The 15,264-nt window shown below is 48.3% G+C and overlaps 1 long non-coding RNA gene across 3 annotated transcripts; it reads left to right on the forward strand.

Moving 5' to 3' along the window:
- Positions 1–1,206: 1,206 nt before the first annotated feature.
- LOC129622969 (uncharacterized) lies at positions 1,207–12,084 on the forward strand. Of its 3 annotated transcripts, none has more exons than XR_008700217.1 (4): positions 1,207–1,263; positions 3,660–3,813; positions 11,141–11,257; positions 11,947–12,084. It is a non-coding gene; the product is annotated as an uncharacterized LOC129622969 (long non-coding RNA). The 3 variants fall into 3 exon arrangements; XR_008700219.1 differs by lacking the exon at positions 1,207–1,263 and adding an exon at positions 3,092–3,267; XR_008700218.1 differs by lacking the exon at positions 1,207–1,263 and adding an exon at positions 3,304–3,440.
- Positions 12,085–15,264: the final 3,180 nt, after the last annotated feature.

The raw sequence follows: 15,264 nt of genomic DNA on the forward strand, positions 1-15,264 counted from the left end.
ATTTCTCTTTGGCTTCCCGTTCATCTGCAATTACAGGACCCATTGGCCTCTGCGTGGAAATTTTGGGACTGGGCCCCTCAGCACCCTGTCCCTTCAATGATCTCTTGGGACACCCTAGCACACTTGCCAAAGGAAGTGAAATCTTTTTCAGAAAAATCCATCCCCTTTTTCTAGTCTCCTCAGAAGAGCCAAACTAATACTTCCTGAGCACCTACTACGTGCTTCACATGCTTGAACACATCCAATTTCATTTTTACAACACCACACATATAGACATGCCACCATCCTCTTAAACACGAGGAAACAGCCTCAGAGAGGATAAGACAATTCACCTGAAGTCACATAGCCACTAGACAACAGGGTAGGGCCAGGACTCCAACCCAGGTCTGAGTCCTCGACCTGTGCTTTCTCCTCCACCTCACGCTCCACCTGAAAAGCTGAAAAGTGACAGAGGAGACTCATACAGTGCTTCCCACCCACAGTCCAGCTGTGACTCACCAGGATGCCTTCCTGATAGGTAAGCATCCAACTTCGCACCTGGACACACATCTTCGCACAGCCCAGCAAGGCCAGAAGAGGAGGCTAATAGCTTTCCCCTCCTCCACCAGAGGAGGCTAAATAGCTTTTAGAATTCCACCTGGAATTATAGACTGATAAGGATTCTCAATGTCAGACAAGTTAAATTAAGGCAGACTGCCAGGTAGAGGGGAGACTGTGGCCGGTTGACAAAGAAGTGAAATTCTCTGTGCAAAAAAAGGAGGAAGAATAAACCCAGAAGAGCGAAGGGATGGATCCAAGTTTGAAGAACTGGACTCACCACGATGGGGAGGGTGGCGGGGGATTTGGGGGGCTGGCACCAGGAAGGACAGACACTCCGTGGGGCTCAGCGGCCATCTGCAGAGCTCCCATCCAGAGCTCAGAATCCCAGATCCCGAGGGGGCCGCCGAAGCAGCCCTCCTCAAGCGGTCTCCTCTGCATTCCTCACATTCTTTACGCTCAATTAAAGAGAAATAATCAGGGGAACAAGCAAGGCCGAAGCAGGGCAGCCATGCCCCATACTGGCGTCCTCACCGGTGTGGAAACAGCCCCCTCTGATCAACCCAAACTGGTGCAGGGACCCAGGGGTCTTTGGGGGATGAGGGCAAGGCAAGTGATAAGATCAAGGGTGTCTTTCTGTGTCCCCAGATGGGGAGGATGAAGGAAGGGGGTGGGGCGTGAAAACAGGAAAGGAAAGGAGACAGAAGGCCAGGTCAGAGCAGAAAGGTGAGTACAGCCAGAAGAGCTTAGCCATCTACTTCTTAACTGTGGCCCTGTTTTACCACTATCTCAGCACTATACCACCATCACCATCCACCATCAGCATCAGATGCCCTTTGAGACATTCCTGGATGCTCAGAGTGTTCTTGCCTTCATCAGTTCTTGATGAGTCATGAGAATAGTACCTTCCCATAATCTTTAAAACATTCTGCCCGTAGTCTACAGGGGCATGCCATTCTTGACCCCAGACTTTTCCTCCACTTGGACCCAACAGGCTTGGTCAGCCAAGCAAACTTCCACCCCCACGAGTCTCTATCCAAGGGCTACCTCCACCCCCACTCCCAAGTCCCACCCCCACAAAAGCCTCCCTGACATCCCCAGCAGACCCAGGGTCTCCTCCTGGTTCCTCCTTCACCTGGTACATGGAACTAGGACAGATCTTCTGCTGTTCTATAATTTTAGGTGTGTTTGTCTACCTTCCCACTAGAATGAATGGCCATTATTATTTATTGAGCATGTTCTATGTGCCACGCACTGTGTTTGCACTTGATAGATCACGTCATTTAATCCTTTTACTGTCCCTGGAGGTCATTATTATTATTATCCCTAATTACCCGTTAGGAAGTTGAGACTTAGAAAGGTTAAGTAACTTGTCCAAAGTGACCCAGCTAATAAATCAAGAAGGGGAATCTTGAATACAGGATCGTAAAATAGATAGTGTCTTATCTAACACTGAGACATTTGAGCATAGGATCTATGTATTTAGCCTTGTTCATCACTAAATGGCAGAGACTAGGTGCTCCAGATAGGATGGAGGGATAATGTGGGCTTTACAGAGTTTCAGCAGTAGAACCGAGTCAAAAGCTCCCTTCCCATCTCCCTTATCAGGGAGATGTGGTATTTGTGAGACGATTTGCTAGACCAAAGACCCACTTTACGCTCTTGACTGGGTCTGCTGTTAGGACACACTCTGTGGCCGCTTTGGAGCTTCAGTTTCTGACCATGTCCATGTCAGTTTGCGGCCACTCTGGGGTCTCAGTCTGTGATCAGAGGCAGGAACCAGCTTATAATCAGGGGATGGGAATCAGCCTGGGACCAGCAGAGAGGACCAGACTGTGGCCGCTGGATGTCAGAGGAAGAGAACACCTCTCTGCCAAACTGACTTGCAGCTGAATAGAGACTGAACAGTCTCAACCAGAGTGTCTTGTTTCTCAGCATTGGAGAGATGCTATGTATGAGAGGAGCTGGGTGTGTGGGATCGTCCAGGCCAGAGTGCCCTGTGAATGGGAGTAAGAGGAGCCATCCACTCAGGAAGCGCCATGCTGCAAGTCCCACATGCGTGTGAGTGTGTGGTGTGGTACATGTGTGTGTGCTGTGTGTGTGGTGGGGCAACAGGACTGGGGAGGCAACAGGACTGGGGAGGCTGTGGGAGAGACAAGCACACACCTGTAATAACATTGGCTTTAGACGCTAGGAGAGAAGAAATTCCCCCAACTGTTTTATCAGAGCCCAAGTTACCAAATTACATTGTTGTTTTAAATTTGAGCTTCTCTGCCTGCAAATGGGGGGATCTCAGGTTCAGGAGCTTAATGCTTGGCTGGGCCTGGGGAGATCCACTTCCCCACCCAACCCAGGCTCCGGAGCTCCCAGGCCCATGAACAAAAGTCTTCTCTCTCAGGGCTTTGAAGTGGAAACACTAACTGCTCCCTTTAATTAGAAAGAAACCCCCTGTTGTTCCTGCTTTATTACTGATGGATGAAGACATAGGAGGGGGTGGATTCTGAAAAGCTTGAGTGGGGTGGGGGAGGAGTGAAGGGGACTGGAAATCTCTATTTAAAATAGAAATTCTCCATACCGTCTCTACTCACCAAACCAGATCTCTTCGTTCATCCAACAACCAAGATTTCACAGGGCATCCAGACTTTGATTAGATGTTATAGTAAAGATAGAGGACAGGGTTCCAGCCCTCAACGAGCAAAGGGACAAGAAATGAAAGATGGTTGACATGAAGTCAGTACTGCCAATATAAGCAAGAAGAGTTTAGGATAGAGAGCAAGGAGATGGTCCCATAAGACAACCTCCTTAGAAAAATTTGGGGTGGGGGTTGGGGAGAGAACTGGAGACTTCAACTGAATAATGAAGATTGGGTGTGGCTAGGAGAGGGTATTTCCACTCCAAGCAAGGTAAATGGTCTGTGCAAAGGCACAGAAGTAGGAAGGCTACCTCATCTTTGGAGGACTATAAGCAAATAGACCCGATCATGGGGAAGGGTATGTGCAGAGGAACTACGGGTAATCAAGCTGCATACAGCCAATGGAGCAGAGGAGTGGAAGCCTTTGAGAGCACACAGAGGGCAAGGCCTTGATGAGATAACTGGGGAGTCACTGAGTTTTCTTCAGCAGGGGAGTCACCTAAAAAACAGTGGCCCATGAGGAGATGAAGCTGGTAGCCCTGTGCAGGAAAGCATGGAGGCAAAACCCATTGAGGAGCTCCTAAGGAAACCCAGGCAATGATGGCTTAGACTACGGTAATGGCAATGGAACCACGAAAGAAAAGGTGAGTCAGGGATGGATTTCAAAGAAAGAAGTAAGATGTGCTGATGTAATAGATACAAGGGGATAAAAGGGTATGAAAAGTCAAAGGTATCTCCAAGACCTCCAGTCTGGGAGACTAGGGGGTGCTGGAGGAAGGAACAGGGTAGAAGCCTTAGGTGAAGTGAGGGACCAGATGAGTTAATAAACAAGGCCCTCAAAGTTTTATTCTCCCAGATGCCAAAGATGCCCTGAACTCAGTACTCAGAGGATGGCAATTCCAAGACAGGAAAGCCTTGTGTCCTGAGACAGGGAATGCCATTAATGAAACCAACATCACTTATACCATCTTTTTTTCATGCACTTCAAAGCCATTCACACCTGTGCCCCATTTGATCCTCAAAACAACCACAGCAGGTATCATTATCCCACCTTGCAGGTGAAAAAACTGAGTCCCAGAAAGACTGAATAACTTGCTCTAAGTTATACAACTAGTTAAAGGCAGGGCTGGGAGCAGAAGCCTTCTGCCTTTCAGCTCAGAACCCCTCCCAATGCCTAATGGCAGCCCAGGGAGTCGGGGAGCTGGAGCCAAATGTGCCTGCATCATTGGGGGCAAGGAAGCTGAGGCTCAGGGAGAGGGTCCACCCCAGACTTCAACCACACCTCCAGCCTGCTCCTCACACTCACATAGGGCGTAAGTCGGGAGCCCAGGGTGGGAAATGCCAAGTCTAATCAGACCTCACAAGCCCACAGATGGTTTGAATCAATGTGCTACCTTGATAGGAATAATGAGGAGTCCTGAAGACAGTCTTATGCCAGCTCCATCGGTCTGGACAAAGAACCTCATCTTCCACAAGAATCATGCTGTAAAGGATCCCAGCGTCCTCCAAGCTAGGCAAATCCCTCATCTAAAAGTCCCCTGGTCCCATATCACACCTGCTTCCCAGCCCCACCAGCACTTCCCACTGATTTCCCAAAATCTCTGGCCTCAGGTTCTGCTTTGACAGACTCTGAGTTCCCAGGCTTTTCTGGGGGCTGAAAATGGTCCTTAGGGAGAAACAGGAGACCACGGGTTACCCAGCTGGGGCAAGGGTTGTGAAGCAACATGGTGAGGTGGATGGGCCTGGATCCAGACAAATGCAGAACCAGACAAATGTCCCACCCACTTCCTGCCAGAATGAGTGTCTCCAGTTTCATTGTTCCATTCTTTCGGCATGACAAATGTCATCATGACATTTCCTTTGATGGGACACCTGACCTAGGGCACTCAAATCTCATGAAGCATAGGGCTGGTCAATCAATGAGGTCACAGAGTCCTAGGACTGGAACCAGAATGGTGTTTTAAAATAACCTCGCCTCTTACAGTGGGGAACCCTTTGGAGCCAGGCCCTCAAAACAGTAGCAGCGGTCCTTCCATAGGGAATGCTCAGGCTTGGGATCTTGACTCCCTCCCTCCCAAATGGGTGGCCCCGTGGGCACAGACCGGCTTTAATGAAAATTTGGCCCTGCCCCACCCCCTTGCCTAGCAAAGTTTAATTTGAAGCTTAAAAAACAATGAAGCTAATTTTTAAAAACCTTTCATTGAGTTCTATGAGACCCCTATTAATTTTATTGTTTCAATAAAGCATTTATTTAATTGTCTCCAGAAGGGCCCTGTTAAATGCACAGATGTTACCTGAGTCAGAAGGGAGGGAGCTGGGAGCCTTTTTTTTTTCCACCCTCTCCTGTTAGCACATTAGCAAGATTCTGTTATTGGATTAGCTGATTGTCACCTTAAAAGTCACAATGTAGAGCCTTGAGGGAGAGAAACAAGGCAGGTAAATTCCTGGGAAGTAGTTCAGATCCCAGTTGTTGGAAGCAGGAAGCCAGGCTTCTGATAAAGAGGCTGAGTTTGGTTAAGACAGGAGAGAATTTCTTTCTGCTGATGAGACATTCGTTATTTAGCTTCTGGCATGAGGCTGATATCCCTGAAAATAAAACATCAGAGGACAAGCACATTACAAGAGGTATGATGTCCAAACCATAGGAGGAGAAGGGCTCAGCTTGAGTTGGCAGAAGCTCACTGGAATGTCAAATTCAATCTACCCACAATTATTTAGTCCTGGGTACCTGCAAGATGCTACCACTACTAGGCAATTCGAGCAAACAGCAGTGCACAAAACACAGACCCTGATCTCACGGTGCTTACAGTCTAAAGAGGGGAGAGACTGACAACAGAAAAAGGGAAAATACGATAGACATATCAAGATAATTTTCAATGACAAATGTTCTGCCAACAGAACAGTATAACATGGTAGAGAGGGGTCGGGGAGATCTTTCCAATGGAATGACATTTGAGCTAAGATTTGAATATACACAGAAGCAGCCACGGGAGGGTCTGATAGAAGACCCTTCCAGGCAGAGGGAACAGCAGGTGCAAAGGGAAGCACTATCAAACAACAAGGGAATCAGAGGAGCATGATCTGGGATAGGCCCTGCTTTGGAGCTTACAAAATACTTTGCATACATTTACTGTTTCTAACAGCCTTGTGAAATAAATAATAACAATATCAATCAATATTTAACTAATTGCCTATGGCCCGAGGCACTGTACTAGGTGATGGGCATGTACCAGAAGAAGAAATCAAACAAGGTCCTGCTTTCACAGTGTATATAGTTCAGCGTAGATTGGTTTCAATCGAATGACACAAATGAGAAAAATTACAGCTGTGATGAGGGTTGCAATGAATAGGTACACAGGGATACAAGAATCCGTACTGGGATGGTCAGGGAAAGCTTTTTTGAGGAGGTGTTTTCAGAGCTGAGCTCTATGGATGAGTAGAGTAACCAGGCAAACAGGGGAGATAAAAGCATTTCAATCAGAAGGCACAGTAAATAGGGGAGACGAGCTGCTGCTGCTGCTGCTAAGTCGCTTCAGTCGTGTCCGACTCTGTGCGACCCCATAGACGGCAGCCCACCAGGCTCCCCCGTCCCTGGGATTCTCCAGGCAAGAACACTGGAGTGGGTTGCCATTTCCTTCTCCAATGCATGAAAGTGAAAAGTGAAAGGGAAGTCGCTCAGTCGTGTCCGACTCTAGCGACCCCATGGACTGCAGCCTTCCAGGCTCCTCCGTCCATGGGATTTTTCCAGGCAAAAGTACTGGAGTGGGGTGCCATTGCCTTCTCCAAGGGGAGAGGAGCAGGGGAGGGTAAATGGATCTCAGCAGAGACAGGGAGGCAGGGCAGTGAAGGGGGAAGTGGGACAGGTGGGCAAGGCTATAGCATGTGGGGCCTCCGAAAACACAAAAGAAAGTTTGTCTTTGGCCTATAAAAAGCTGGCAGCCAATGAAGGTTTTAAGTTATCTTCAAAATTTGAAGGGTTGTCCTGAGGGAGATGGTTTAGATTTACTACGATCAAATAATGTCTTGGCTCCCTATAAGAAAGTGAGCTTGTCCATTATGAGGGGGTGCCTAGGCTATTCCAGTATCAGCGGGGAGACCTACCTTGGTCAGGAGATAGGCAGGATCAGTAACCAATTTTTCACCATCAAGGATCCCTTTTATTCATCCTCACAAACCCCAGATTATTTTTTAAGTCTCTTCAAGAAAATCAGAGATACCAAGAGAACATTTCAAACAAAGATGGGCACAATAAAGGACAGGAATGGTATGGACCTAACTGAAGCAGAAGATATTAAGAGGTGGCAAGAATACACAGAAGAACTATATAGAAAAGGTCTTCATGACCCAGATAACCACGATGGTGTGATCAGGGTCTATTTACATAACCTAATTTTGCTCCCACTTTTCTTAATAAACAACCAGTATCACTCATCAGCACAAGAGACTCAAGGCATAATATAATTCTAGGCACAAGCAAAGAAAGTCTATGTTCCCCTTGACTGGACAAACTTATCATGAGACATTGACAATAGTTTCCCCCTCCACAATATGTTTACAGACTCCTGAAGATCCGTGGGGTCCAGGCTGAGAACTACTATTTGATGATCATCCCCAAGGTCTCTTCCAAGCAGGGCTCTCTGAACCATGATGCACAGCCCCTTGTGGTCAGGCATGGGGGAAATGAGCAGTAGATGTGAACTAAAGGAGTGAGGGAAAGCTTTCTGGAAAAAGAAAATCTTGAAATGAGCCTTGAAGGATGGGCAAGCTTTAGATAGGTGGGGAAAGGATCTCATCATGCAGGAAAAGCAGAGAAAGCTCTAAGATGAGTGAAGCAACCAGCCAGGCTGAAAGCACAGCGTCAGGAAGTACTTGTGGAAACAAGACTAGAAGATGTCGGTTGTGACTGACTCTAAATGCCAAGCTGAATTATCCTTCAAATGCTGGGGAATCATCAACGATTTTAGAGCAGGAAAATGATGGGCTGGAAGCAGTGTTCTTGGCAGGGATATCTGGTGCCTGTACATGCTTTGAGGTGGGAGGAGAGCATCGAGGGGACCCAGACAACAGACCAGATGTATGAGGAAGAGCCTGGTCTGGGGAGGATGTCAGTGAAGAAATAAAGGGGCAAATCTAAGAGATTTTTTTTTTAAGCACAGGATTAAGTTTGAGTTTGGAAGCATGGAAGAGACTGAGATGTCTTGGAGCCTGCTGGTGCAGAAATGAGACAGCCATCAAGGGAAGTCTGTGGGAGGAAGGAGATGATGAATTCATAGGGCATCTTAGGGAGTCTGCACATAGCATCTTTCAGAAGGGTTACTGCTGCAGGTGGGGTTGGAGGGGCGGGCAAGGTGGCTTTCACATCTTATGATATATAATCTCTTTTAATGGAGGGATTTTGTGTAATTTTTACTTCCTTTTTGTGCTTTTTGGAATTTTTCAACTAATTATTATAATTCCGTGCAGACTCCAAGAGTCTTGTTAACCCTTTATAAACCCCCAGAAGGAAAGAGAAGAGGGTGGTTTACAGCAGCGATCCCCAATCCCTTTGGCACCAGGGACAAGTTTCATGGAAGACAATTTTTCCAGGGACTGGGGTGGAGTAGGGTGATGCTTTCGGGATGATTCAAGCGCATTACATTCATTGTGCCCTTTATTTCTACTATTATTACATCAGTTCCACTTCAGATCATTAGTCATTAGATCCTGGAGGGTGGGGACCCCTGATTTACAGAGTCTGCTGGGGTCTCTGAAAAACACTTCATAGGGGTTTCCTCTTGGTCCCCGAGTCTGTGGTTTTTCCTATGGGTGGGTAGAGGATCCCCCTCCTTCTCTCCTCTCTGCCCTCTACTTCTGTCCTTTAAAGCCTCAAACATCATCAGATGCCCATCTTTGAAGCAATCTGCAGCACTGAGCTTGGAAAGGCTGACCTTGGGATTTTTAAAGCTGAAATGAGCCCAGCCCAGGCCATAAACTAAACAACGGACACAGGACGGAAGATGGGAGTGAACAGCTCTGCTGTCAGAGGCTTCTGTGTCCAAATCCTCGCTCTGCCACAAGTTACCTAACTGCTCTATACATCAATTTTCTCATCTTGAAAATTGGAGATAATAATAGTATTTATCTCCGAGAGGTATTAAGTGGATTAAATGATGATGAAAGGCATTTAATGAGCGTACTCTATCATTAGAATTAATAAGAACAATAAAATAATAAATCTTTATGACCAAACATTGTTGCTTGCAGGCAGAAATCACCTTAATGCGTTTCCATCTTGGTTCCCACTGGTGGCATTTGCTTGCCTGTCTGCTGCTCCCTTTGACAGGATTTCTTTTTTTTTTTCTTCCCCAACCAGCAAAGAACAGAGAGAAGATCTGAAGCAGGGTTCCAGTTGCTGCTTCCTGATTTCACAGTGGTCCACTCTGCCATTTGCAATTTGTGTGACATTGGACAGATTCCTTCACCTCATGAGCCTTGATTCCCCCATCTATAAAACGGGGGTGGTAACACAGACCTCACAGTATGTGTTAAGAAGTTAGATGGTTCCTGGCACACAACAGGCATTCAGAACATGATAACTCTCCATCAGGGCTCCGGCAGGGGGCCAGCTCTTCCCTGCCCAAACCCTCCACAGCCCCCTGCGTCCCTGATGGCCTGATGTGAATCTTTGCAATTACATGGTAAGGTCCTCAGGGCAGAGGCCTTTTTAACTGTAAGGAACAGTTTTCTTCCTAGGCCTGGGTCCAGGCCAGCCTCTGGGGGCAGCTGGGAAAGACAAAGAGAGTTGTCAGTCTTCTGGAGGTCCAGAACCAGATGCACAAACTCAACAGCCCCTCTTTCTCCTTTTTTTCTCTACTCTCCAAACCACCGCCCTGAGGCTGCTTGAAAAGAACTGGCTCTTTCTATCTAACATGGCCTGGGAGAAGAGCTGCCCCATTGGCTCAGGGTGCACTCGGCTTGGTCAGAGAAGGTGTTATTTGTTAGACTGGATCACCTGGCCCCTATGCTCCCGTTCCCATCCCTCTCCCCTGCAAAGGCCTCTGGACAAAGACAAAGGCCTCCCCTCCATCACCCCTCCCACCAGAGTCCACCCATGACCCATTGATCCAGTGGCCAGCTCTTCATTCCTCTCCCTGCCTCTGTATCTGCCCAGGGAACAGAGACCCTAGGGTTGAGCCCTCACTGTTCTCCCTCCCCCAATGAGTCTACGACACAATACTTTTTTTTTTCTTTACTATATATCAATAAAATTTTATTTATTTATATACATTGCTATTTGACGGAGAAGGTGATGGTACCCCACTCCAGTACTCTTGCCTGGAAAATCCCATGGACAGAAGAGCCTGGTAGGCTGCAGTCCATGAGGTCGCTAGGAGTCGGAAACGACTGAGCTACTTCACTTTCACTTTTCACTTTCATGCATTGGAGAAGGAAATGGCAACCCACTCCAGTGTTCTTGCCTGGAGAATCCCAGGGATGGGGGAGCCTGGTGGGTTGCCATCTATGGGGTTGCACAGAGTTGGACACGATTGAAGCGACTTAGCAGCAGCAGCAGCATTGCTATTTGAAATTCCCATAATTTTCTGTGTCACACAATTTTTTAATTGGAGGATGATTACTTTACCACGTTGTGTTGGTTTCTGCTGTACAACAATGTGAAAATAAGCATACATACATCCCTTTCCGCTTGAGCCTCCCTCCCAGCCCCATCCCGCCCCTCTATGTTGTCACAGAGCATTAGGCTGAGCTCCCGGTGCAGCTTCCCTATAGCAGCTCCCTATAGCAGCTTCCCACTAGCTGTCTATTTTACAGAGTCATGTATATACATCAGTGCTACTCTCGCAATTCATCCCACCCTCTCTTCCCCTCACTGTGTCCATAAGTCCATTCTCTACATAAGACACAATCTTGCTTCCGTCCTGGCTCCAAGGCTAAGGCTCTAAACAGGTGCCTCTCAATCTTGTCTGTCCTCAGCTCCACCGAGCCCCAGATCCTCCAATCAATGGAACCAGTGAAGGAAGAGAACACATGGTCCAGACATCCAGGAAAAACAGAGAGAAGCTGTCATAGAGCACCTCTCTGGGCTGATAGGTGAGGCTAAGCAGGAGGGAGGAGGGAGGAAGGAGAGGCTGGCTCAGGAACCACAGAGCTGGAGGTCCAGACAGAGACCGGCCTGGGGAAGGAGAGCTCTGAACCCAGAGGGCCTTTTCGTTTCTGGAGTTCTGGAGGGCCTCATCCTCCAACAGGGTCATGGAGCCAAAAGGGCTCACGTTCCCATCTTGAGACCCACAGAGAGGAACTAAGCTCTTTTCCAGAAACGGGTGGAAACATCTCTCCTGAACCATGGCTTTCTGTCTCTTGTCTCTGTCTTTGTCTGACTACCCTCAGGATTCAAGAGGGGTTTTGTCTTTGTCTCTGTCTTTCTGCATCCTTATCTATCTTCTCTTCTCTCCAATCTCTTTCTCTCTCTGCCCCTCATCTCTGTCTCACATCATTTCTTGGGGACTCTGCCTTGGGGCTCCCGCTCTCCAGTGTGTAGGAAACCTGACCCTCATCATCTGTTTTTTATATTTTGGAAACGTCAGCTTCACTTCCTACCTGAGGGAAGTGGGGGTAGGGGCACAGGCTGCCTGACTCCACCCCTTTCGTCCCCCCTCCTCAATTTCTGGGCCGTCCCCTCCCCCAGCTCCTGCCCCAGGGAGGACAGACCCAGGCTTTCCCTGTGCTTGGTCACTGTGGCACCAAGAATCAGGCCTTGATTCATGTTTCTCCCTCTGCAGCTCACCGCAGGGTGGTAGTGGGGGCAACGAGGCCTCTTCTGATCGACCGCTGGTTTGCTGATTTGGGAAAAAGTGAAAATTCCAGACACAGAGAGAGCCCCAGGAGGCTGAGAGATTTCGCCAGTGGAAACCAGGATGGAAAGTAGCTAAAGTCATTTCTCCCTCTAGGCAGAGTTATGGTTAGTTGTCTAACATGTTGTCCCAGATGTTTATTTGTTCAATATTATCATTAATACTAGCTATGCTGCTGCTAAGTCGCTTCAGTCGTGTCCGACACTGTGCGACCCCATAGACGGCAGCCCGCCAGGCTCCCCCATCCCTGGGATTCTCCAGGCAAGAACACTGGAGTGGGTTGCCATTTCCTTCTCCAATGCATGAAAGTGAAAAGTGAAAGTGAAGTTGCTCAGTCGTGCCTGACTCATAGCGACCCCATGGACCGCAGCCCACCAGGCTCTTCAGTCCATGGGATTTTCCAGGCAAGAGTACTGGAGTGGGGTGCCATTGCCTTCTCCAATACTAGCTATAGATTACTCATATTGAGGGCTTAGCCTGTGCCAGGCACTTCAAATGTCTCTGCATTTCATCACTTGACAACTTTACATGGTAGGTACTGGTATTGTCTTCCATTTTCTTCATGAGAAAATTAACACACAGAGAGATTAACTAATTCACCCGAAGTAACTCAGTTAATGAAATTTGAACCCAGGCTTCTTGGTTTCTTGTAGCCCCAAACTCTTTGGTCTACATCAAGGTTTCCAAGACCTGAGAAATGTGTTTTGTACATTTCCTTTTAAAGAAAATAAATCCACAGAACTCTAAGAATAGGCCTTCAAGGTCCCAGGGACCCAGGTATCTCAAGTGAGGTGGCAGTGTCTGTGACTCACTATTTTCTGGGAGACCTTGATGAACCAGCTAGCAGCTAGCAAAGATGTGGAAAGGCTGAGGACTGAGTATTACAGTCGCTTCAGTCGTGTCCGAATCTTTGTGACCCTAAGGACTGTAGCCCTCCAGGCTCTTCCATCCGTGGGATTCTCCACGCAAGAATACTGGAGTGAGTTGCCATGCCCTCCTGCAGGGGATCTTCCTGACCCAGGGATCGAACCCGTGTCTCCTGAGTCTCTTGCATTGCAAGCAGATTCTTTACCGCTGAGCCACTGGGGAAGCCAGTGGGTAAGGCTACAAGTGGGCATTTCAGGAAAAGGAACTGGGAGGGCCACAGGGGAAAACACAAATGACGGCCCCAAGTCAGGAGCCAGTGCAGGCAACAGGTCAAGGGGGTCTGGTTCTGTGCGGGGAAATGCAAAGAGGGGAACTGGGCCAGGTGCAGGGCTGGAGCCAGCTCCCAAAGGCCTGAAGGTCCAGTTCAGTTTCTCCTCCAGGTTTCTGAGCTGCAGAGTGACATTCCAAAAGACGTATTTGAGACCTGGCCTGGAGGGAGAAGGCAGACAATAAAGAGGACTGAGGAGAAGATGATATTCCTATCCTGGCAGCCTAAGAAAATCTGACAAAGCATGCAGAAAGACATGTATTTTGAAGACATTTCCAAAGAAATTTAGTATTTTGGAGTTTGGACCATCTGCCTCCTCCCTAAGGATTGTTATCCAAGCTAGTCTTTGGATGGGGTGAGGGTGTGATAAGTAGAGGGAGCGGCTGGAAAACATGGTGTGTTTGAAGCACTGAGCTCTTGAACAGGCAGACACAGCACCACCACTGTGGCCCTGAGTAAGAGCTGGAGGAGGGCCCCAGTGCTCTGAGCTGCCTGTGGGCCTGAGGACTCTGGTCGGAGAGGCCCAGGCTACTGGCCTTGCCAGGTCTTCGGAGCAGGGCAGATAGTAAATCTGGATCCTGAACAAGAGTTTTAGGTCTTTTTCAGTTCTTTGAAATGATGATTCTACTCCTTGGGTGGCAAAGAAAAAAAGAAAGCAAACAAGCACAATTTGGTTAAGAAGTCAAGAAACTGCCAATTCAGAAACTCTAATCTGTTTAAAACGTTAAACCTCTTTTTTTCAGAGGCCAAAAACCTATTTCCATCAAAGATTGTATATGTCTGTATGTCTGAGAGCCAGCGAGAGAGACCGAGTGAGTGTGAGAACGAGAGCTGAAATGCCTTTGTTCCTGTGTGTGAGGTCACTGTCCATGGGCTCACGCGTGTGCATTGTATGTATGTATATTCAGGCCTTTTCTCAGGCCCTGTGTGCACTGAACTTTCAAACCATAACAGAAACACTGAAGCTTGGCAAAGATATCACAGGAATAATTATCTAATTTCAGACCATGTTATTATAATACCTACATGATGTGTAACGAACTTAACAATGTTCATGTTATATTCACCAACTCTGAGTTAGAGATTCAACAATGCCAAGCCCTACCTAGGAGGTTTCTCCAAGATTCTAGAGCACAGCAGGCCCCAAAGAAAGCTCTTTAAGGAACGTTCCCCCTATAATAGCTTCCCCATGGATCAGGAGGTTGGACTAATAGATCCCAAGAGTTCTCTGGAAGGGAGGCAGAGCATTGGGATGGCAACTCTGTCTTCCCAGAATCCCCAGTCCTCCCCAGCAGAGGAGCCCCTAAGACTAGTAATGTGTTAGTGGCTCAGTCCTGTCCGACTCTTTGGGACCCCATGGACTGTACGACTCTTTGGGACCCCATGGACTGTAGCCCGCCAGGCTCTTCTGTCCATGGGGATTCTCCAGGCAAGAATACTGGAGTGGGTTGCCATTCCCTTCTCCAGGGGATCTTCCCGACCCAGGGTTCAAACCCCAGTCTCCTGTGTTGTAGGCGGATTCTTTACTGTCTGAGCCACTGGGGTAAAGAAATGTCCATACCAGTGTCACAGAGGAAGAGAGGTCTTCCCTGACTCAGATGCGGGCCAGGAGGCCTCAGGATCCGCAAGGCCCCTCCCTTCCGTGGGGAGCGGGATTGGACTGTGGCCGAGCGTGAGGGGATGTCTGCTGTTTGCTGCTGCTCCCTGTTGACTTTAGCCAGTAGCTCTGTTTACAAACCCAGGTTGGTTTTCCCAGAACAGTTAATTAGACCAAAGACATCTGGTGTGAGGGCTGGGGAGGGCATCTGCTCAGAGCCTTCCCCCATACCCAGCAGCCAAGGGCCGGGGCAGGGCAGAGCAGCTAAACAGGACCAGACCAGACTCTACCAAACCCAAGGTCCTCAGGAGAATGGAGGCTTCTCTCACTCTGCCCTTCCCATGCTTGCCAAGTTAGACTGGACCCCAAATCTCCCACTCTTAGGGGGCCCTAGGAGTCAGGGCTGGATACCCCTACAACAGTGGGATCACAGGCTGGTGGTTGAGGATTCAGA

Source organism: Bubalus kerabau, chromosome 11 (genome assembly GCF_029407905.1).
Source record: "Bubalus kerabau isolate K-KA32 ecotype Philippines breed swamp buffalo chromosome 11, PCC_UOA_SB_1v2, whole genome shotgun sequence".
NCBI classification, from domain to species: domain Eukaryota; kingdom Metazoa; phylum Chordata; class Mammalia; order Artiodactyla; family Bovidae; genus Bubalus; species Bubalus kerabau.